We start from the raw sequence: 9,066 nt of genomic DNA, 5'->3' as shown, positions 1-9,066 counted from the left end.
TTACTGAGAGTTATATTTTGATCTGTAATGATATTTCTCAATTCCTTACTTTGTGCAAGGATCGGTAAGTTCGCTTTGGCGATATTAAAGATGTTCTGGTGGCATGGATTTTGTGTCACTATAAATGGAATGATCTTTTCCTGTTTGTCTTTTCTTTGCGGTGTCCTCAGTTGTTGTATGGGTATTTTCGAAGCCCGCTGAATACCATTTTCTATGAGTCGTGATGGGTATTTTTGCTTCACCAGAAATTCTTTCAGTTCCATCAGGCGTTGATTTCTGGTCTCTATATCCTCTACAATAGTACATATTCTCCTGGCTAGGCAGTATGGTATGTTGCGTTTTGTATGGGGTGGATGGCACGATTTAAAGTTCAAGTATTGGTGTGTGTCTGTGTGTTTGTAATATATATCTGTGGTAATGGCGGTGTTCTTTTTAATTACCATTATATCTAGAAATGGTAATTTGCTACTGTTCATCTCCTTTGTGAATTGGATGGATGGGTGTAGGTTGTTCAGGAGGGTGTTAAATTCTTCCACAATGCTTTGAGGTTTGGTCCAGATTATGAAGCAATCGTCCAGGTATCTCTTCCATGCTTTTTCCATAAGCTTCCTAAATTCGGTGTTATATCTCTCCTCTATTTCCTGGTAGAGTTTTTGTTCCAAGTAACCCATCACCGAATTCGCATAAACGGGGGCAAACCTCGTCCCCATAGCCGTGCCTTTAATTTGGATATAGTTCTTACCATTGAAGAAGAACGTATTATTTTCCAGGATAAGTCTCATTGATTCTAGTATAAATGTCACCGTGTACCTGTTGGGAATTGCTTCTCTGTGTTTGTTTACCCAGTATTCAACCGCTTTTATTCCTAAATCATGTGGGATATTTGTGTATAGGCTTACTACATCGAAGCTCAGTAGGATTGAATTTGTTTCAGTGGTTTTGGGAAGATGGGATAAAAAGTCGATGTCATCCCGAATGAAACTGGGTTTGTATGTACAAAGTGGCTTCAAAAGAATGTCGATGAAATTGCTTAGACGGTGAGTAGGGCATACTGGGCCAGCTATAATTGGTCTAAGTTTTAAATCTTTTGGATGTAGCACTTTTATGTATTCACTTCCTTGTTCCTTTACTCCCTGTTGAATATCTTCTGACTTATGTATTTTGGGTAAGCCGTAAAAGTTACTGGGTTTTGGTTCGAAGTTGGTGATGTAGTCTCTTTCATTGTCAGTGAGTGAGTTGTAGTGTTTAGAAACTAAGTGGTTGATCTTCTTCATGATGTGGTGGTCTATGTTCGAGGGTATTTCACAATAGAAGGTTGTGTCATTTAGTTGTTCCTCAACTAAATCCTTGTAGTATTCCACATCCATAAAAATAATAATGAAACCGTAGGGTTAGGGTTAGGGTTAGAGTTAGGGTTAGGGTTAGGGTTAATTGTTTCAGAATCGTTTGTTTATGTAGTCGGCACTTAATGTATATCGGCTGAATGGACGTCAGTGATTGGTTGAAATTACAGAAATACGACAACTTTAACATGGAATAATTTATGGATTTCTTTTTTTTTTAAGAAGACTAAGAGAAAAAGATGTTTTATATGACACATTCTTATCCCTACAACCCACACAAAACAATAAATTAAAATATCATCATTTCTAAAAATAGATTTAACATCAATTCTAAAAATAGCCAAACACCTACTGCTGCCGTCCAAAGGAATTGGTATAAAAGACAGAAAACCAGCCAACTTATTACAGTCTGTTAAAGTCTGTCATACCGGCCATGACGAAGGGAAATAGCCCTGAAACTCGAGTCGCCTTTATATATATATATTTATATTTATATATTTATATATTTGATCCTTTATATTGAACACTCAATATTTCATCTACATTCAATACTTTCTTTCATGGTGCCATCCATTTTTATTTTATTTTATTTTATATTGTATATTGTATATCATATTATATATTGTATATTCCATATTCTATACTCCACATTAGTTCTGCAGGAATATAAATAAAACATAAAAAACAGACAGTGTTGGAACTCTTTTAAGCAAAATAATATATATATATATATATATATATATATATATATATATATATATATATATATATATATATATATATATATATATATATATATGCATATATATACATTTATGCATGTATATATATGTGAATATATATAGGTGCGGGCGTGAGCGTGTTCTATGAAGCTTGCTTCCCAGCCACATGGTCCCGGGTTCAATCTCACTGCGTGTCACCTTGGGCAAGTGTTTTCAACTATAGCCTTGGGCTGACCAAACCCATGTGAGTGGATTTGCATGACAAAAACTGAGTGAAGTCTGTCCTATAGGGCTTTCCTATAAGTAGGTTATCTCCCTTGGCTAGGCGGCGCTCCATGTAGACAATTAAACTTCAGCAGACTATCCACGCTATTGTTATTGTTTTACGTCTTATCATGGATATAAAGCAGCTTGATGATTCAGCTATCGAAATACTTACTGTGCCTGAGTTAAAGAAATATTTAAGATTATATGGACAGTATGTTACTGGAAGAAAGGCGGACTTGATTGAAAGGTTGAAAGGTATAAAAATTCTGTCGATGAAGAATGTCAACAAAATGAATTCATCGGACGATAAGTCTGAAGTATCGGACGATACTTCAGACAGGAATAAGCAGAAGCTTATATCTCCTCTCGGTGAAGTATTGCCTGATCCCAATCTGCTTTCAGCATAGCTTTCAGCAACCATTCACTGATTTGGCCATGAGCATGATGAGGTGTAGAAGAGGTAGGGACAGTCACACTATAAAGTCTAATAATTAGAAGAATATTAGATTCAATGCTGTAAATTTATTATTTAATCAAACACACACACACACACACACACACACACACACACACACACACACACACACACATATATATATATATATATATATACAAAAATAAGAGGAATAACCAGCAAAAGTGGACTCCTATATGCTAGAAATAGATGCCGAATCGGCATCTATTTCTAGCATATAGGAGTCCACTTTTGCTAGTCATTCCTCTTATTTTTGTATGTAATATAATTTTAATCTTCGGATCTTTTTAATATGTTAGACCACTGGTTCTAATGGACTAATATCAATTTCTACCCTTATTAATATATATATATATATATATATATATATATATATATATATATATATATATATATATATATATATAGAAAGAAAAATATCATAGCTAGGCTTACTCGAAATTCCCACATTCATTCAGAACATTAACAACAGTGTTTAGCCCAACGTACACCACTCGAATTTTAACATGTTCTAATCTGTTAATGAGGAGATAAATCAAAGAGACATTTCACTCATCTACTAACTGCGTATATGATCATGCACTTACTGATATTTTAAATACTTTATTTGGAAAAACGGATGGCAAGGGGTGATCTTTCGATGGTCCATTAAAATTGACGAAATACTGGGAACACATTTGGCTATTTGCAGTGTAAACAAAGTCTTTCCTCACAAGTCTCGATCTCTGAAGCCAAATACGACAAATAGCTACGTTTGCAGGATATCTATGTAGTGAAATAACTTTGCCGTCTACATTCTTCCCTCTATAGTGGCTGCATATACAGCAGTATTTGCGTGATTTCTTCGGAGACATATTAACCGGTCAGTACAGTATGTGAGTCGTTAGTCTGCGGAAGTTAAAGCAAGTCACTGAGCATGCGTACATGTCATACGGGAGAGTTCCAATCAGGGGTGGATAACAACCTTATAGGAACCCCTTATAATATATATATATATATATATATATATATATATAATAGCCTCAGGCTGACCAAAGCCTTGTGAGTAGATTTCGTACACGGAAACTGGAAGAAGACTGTCGTATATATGTGTACATTTGTGTCTGGGTTCATACCTCCACCATCGCTTGACAACTGATGTTGCTGTGTTTGCGTCCCCGTAACTTAGAGGTTCGGCAAAAGCCACTGATAGAATAAGTACTAGGCTTATAAAGAATAAATCCTTGCTCGATTTGTTCGACTAAAGGCGATACTCCAACATGGCTGCAGTCACATGACTGGAACAAGTAAAACAATAAAAAAAACTATGCAATTTTGAGCCTGAGCAACGCCGGGTATCTATGTTAGTATACACACACACACACACACACACACACACACACACACACACACACACACACACACACACACACACACACACACACACACACACACACACACACACACACACACACACACACACACACACAAGAGATAAGAAATGTTATAGATAAGATCCGGGCTACATATGTTTCATAGTGAGTGGAACCTCGGAAGTGGTAAACAGCCAAGCGTGGTGTATACCGCAAGCTATTCTTCAGGCCAAGCATATTTTGATTAAATGAAAGTTTACACTGTCGCAAGGAAGTGCATGTTAGCACATGGAAGATTCCATCATAATCTATACAGAGCCCAGTAGGAGTGGAGAATATAAATGTAGAGAGAAATAAGGATTAAAGGAAGGAAGAAAGAGAAGAACATAAGGAAGTCAGAGAAATGAGGAATTTAAGAAAAGGTTAATTGAACGGTAGTATTCAATAAGGTTGTTTTAGCCGAATCACAGAAGCTAGCAATAAGAGTGGTATTTGAGAAACAATAATTTGGAGGGAAGAGGGCGAGGAAATATTTATGGTCAAGGGGAAGAAAAAAGTATGCATGAAGAAAGCAAGAGAGAATGGTGAAGAATCGTGGCCGCTACTAGTGGCTTGCAACTGAGGAGTGTATATTGTGTGCGGTGAGCGTGTTTACAGTATGAAGTAGTAGAGATGTATGCTGGCGTATGTACTTGTAAGGTCAAGGGAGGGAAGCGGGTGAAATAAGAGAGTATTTTTTTTAAATAATAAGGAAAATAGAGAGAAGTATGTAAATCACAATAAGGAGTTAAAGGGAAGATATATTGTTGGTTTAATATATAGTGGTAGTGAGAGGGGTTGTTGTTATTTGTATTTTGAGAATACATTTAGTGATCGATGTTTGCAGGTAAAAATTATACTACTGCGTTCATTAAGACAGTTCATGGATTACAAAATAGCTAAAACCTCGGCTATGCAGAGATCACACTTATAGTTGCTGTATGGGTTGACGTGGGTGACTATGGACTACTTGAGAATGTAACGAGTTGAATCAGTCTTTAGTTTATTGATAAGCTGAAATAACAATGTATTGTTGATTTTTATTCGGATACTGTACACTTGTAAACGATGTTTTTTGTGAGACAGCGGTTATCTAAAGGACAGGAGATTGGGCGTCTGATGCTGCATAGGTTTGTAGAGGATGTTCCGGATGAACTTGTGAAGGGATTGTTATTTAGTGAAGAACAGGTGTTAGGTTCGTTATTATTGCTGGCGTTACGATTAGTATTTGTTAGGGAGTTGAGGGTGGTGTTGTGAGGTTGTATAATAATGGTTATCGTGCCCAGTGGTATCATCTGCGCCGTTCTCTAGGTATTGTTGGGCGTTATGGTAAATTTGAATCCCGAGCAACACTGCTTACTTGTTTTAGTCATTCGATTGCGGCTATACAGGGGCACCGCCTTGAAGGGTTTTAGTCGAACAAATCTGCACTAGGACTTATTTTTGAAAGTCTAGTACTTATTCTATCAGTTACTTATGCTGAACCGCTACGTTACGGGGACGGAAACACATCTACACCAGCTGTCAAGTGGTGATGGCGAGCAAACACTAACATAGACAGTTTTCTATCTGTCTCTCTCCCTCTTTTCCCTTTACTCTCTCTCGTTACTCACACGTGACCATCGTCCATCTTTCTTTTCCTCACATGATCATCTTTCTTTTCTTTCGGTCTTTCTTACAGACCAGACGCATTCTTACCTGTCTCCTCTTCTATCTTTTCTCTTGTCAAAGACAATATTCCTCCAGCATTCGCTACCTTACCTCGTCTGGCTAAAGGGCCCTCCATATTTATTTTCGTTTTGGTTTGTTGTATGTCTCTACTGTCCTGTTTTTATTATCAGCTTTGACCCTCCGCAAATCCCAAATTGTATTTTGTTTCGCGGGAACAACTGCCTTTCGAAGCATTATATTGTCGTCAATTGCTCGAAATGAGGTGTAGATGGACAGCCAACAACTGATGAAGGGTCGTTCCTTATCTTACTTATCTTGTTTTCCATTTGTTTCTCTCGTTGTTCGCATACCTAAGCTTTCCTTTGTATTTCATGTTGTTTACGTTTTGTGACGTCCTGTACCCACACACACGCATATATATATATATATATATATATATATATATATATATATGTGCATATATATATATATTTATATATATATATATATATATAAATATATATATATATATATATATTTATATATATATATATATATATATATAAATATATATATATATATATATATATTTATATATATATATATTATAGCCTCAGGCCGATCAAAGCCATGTGAGTGGATTTCCTACAAGAAAACTGAGAAGAATACTGTCCTATATATGTGTATATGTGTGTGTGTGTGTGTGTGTGTGTGTGTGTGTGTGTGTGTGTGTGCGTGCGCGTGTGTGTATTTGTGTTTGTACCCCCCACCATTGCCTGACAACCGGTGTTGCTATGTTTACGTTCTCATAACTTAGCGGTTCCGCAAAAGACACTGATAGAATAAGCACTATGCTTACAAAGAATAAATCCTGTGGTTGATTTGTTCGACCAACGGCGGTGCTCCAGCATGGCCACAGTTACATGACTGAAACAAGTAAAACAATTTTTTTAAATGATGCAATTTTAATCCCGAGCAACACCGGGTATCTCTGCTTACTTGTTTTAGTTATTCGATTGTGGCCATACTGGGACACCGTTTTGAAGGGTTTTAGTCGAACAAATCTACACTACGACTTATTTTTGATAGCCTAGTACTTATTCTAACAGTCACTGATGCTGAACCGTTACGGGGACGTAAACACACCTACACCGGCTGTCAAGCGGTGGTGGCGGACAAACACTAACAGAGACACACACACGCATATACATTATGTATATATACGACGGGCTTCTTTCACTTTCCGTCAACCATATCCAGTCACAAGGCTTTGGTCGGCCAGAGGCTATATAGTAAGAGACACTTACCCAACGTGCCAGGTCCCACGCAGTGGGTTGAGCCAGGGGGCATGTGGTTGGGAAGCGATCTTCTTACTACACAGCCACGCCTGTTAGGCAGACATTTTTGTTTAGCATCAAATCAGCTCTAATGACCAGGAACCAAAAGGTCCCGCTTAACCCGCCGCTCGATTGATTCTACACGGCCGGCGCGTCCACGATTCTTCCGCCGACCACCCGCCCGCCCCTCGTAACGGTCCCGGTTGTATACATACACACATACAGATACACTCATCCACACACCGATATACCCATATACATACATATATATATACATATATACATACACATACACATACATACATATATATGTATATATACATATATATATATATATATATATATATATATATATATATACATATATATATACATATATATATATATATTCTTATATAGATATATATATATACACATACACACAAATACATGTACATACACACACATATACACATGCAGACATACCAATACACATACATACATATATACATACACATACACACACATACAGATACATACACAGACACACACATATATATACACACACACACACACACACACACACACATATATATATATATATATATATATATATATATATGTGTGTGTGTGTGTGTGTGTGTGTGTGTGTGTGTGTATACACATGGATACACATGTGGACACGCACATTCACATAAACTTGTATACGCAATCATATACACACATTTATATTTACACATAAACATCTAAACGTTTACTTATATATTTTTTTTTTTACCCAAAACAACCTTATTTCGTTTTAAAAGGCCATAAGACAAACTTTTGGAATAGCCCTAAATTACGCCTAATTTGTCCATCCAAATCAGATATTGGTATCCTTAGTAAAAATATACTTGATAAATACATTCCCACTTTAGTTAACAAATTAAAACTTAGTTTATGGTCTAACTCTTTGCAGGTAGTTGACTGGTTTCGCAATATTAACAACAAAAACAATGCCAAATTTATCCAATTTGACATTTCTAATTTCTATCCCTCAATTAACCCCATTATTTTAAATAAAGCACTTTGGTTTGCTCACAAGAAGGCGGGTATGCCTAGAGACGAGTTTAAAGTCATTAAAGCAGCTAGAAATTCCATAATTAAGTTTAATAAAAAAAAAACTATGGATACGCAAGGACACACCAGAAGGATTCGACGTTCCGATGGGAAGTTCCGATTCAGCTCAAATTGCTGACTTAATATGCACATTCATTCTATACGAATTAGAAGACCAATTCCCAAATGTTAAGGGTGGTCTATACAGAGACGACTGTCTATTATACTTAGAGAACACCACAAATCAAAAAATACGAAAAGTTTAAAATAAATTAGCTAGGTTTTTTTAGCAGAATGGGCTTTAGTATAGTAGTTGAAGATGAAACATCTATAGCTAACTTCTTGGACGTCACTTTAGATTTACACACTAAAACATTTTTCCCGTATCATAAACCCTCCACTAACCTAAAATATATCGGTAAATCCAGCAATCATCCAAACTCAGTAACGAGAAATTTGGTCAAAAATATTTCTCTTAGACTATCCAATCTTTCTACGAACGAATGCATTTTCAATAAGGAGGCTGAATTTTACAACTTAGCTTTATCAAAAGCAGGTTACAGAGAAAAATTTTATTAATAAGTTTCTAATTATGAAACCGATATGAGTAATAACAATATTAATAATAATATTCTTAATAGCAATAATTATAATGATAAAGCTTTTAATTTAAATAATAACAATAAATACGAAGATAACCACAACCATAAATTACCTAACGATAGCAACAAGATTAACATCCTTTCACGAAATAAGGGAAATAAAAGTCAAATAAAACCTTGTCCCAATGATAACAATAAACGA

The sequence above is a fragment of the Octopus bimaculoides genome, chromosome 18, assembly GCF_046866305.1.
Source record: "Octopus bimaculoides isolate indiv1 chromosome 18, ASM4686630v1, whole genome shotgun sequence".
Taxonomy (NCBI): Eukaryota; Metazoa; Mollusca; class Cephalopoda; order Octopoda; family Octopodidae; genus Octopus; species Octopus bimaculoides.
Note: the sequence above shows the minus strand (reverse complement) of the source record.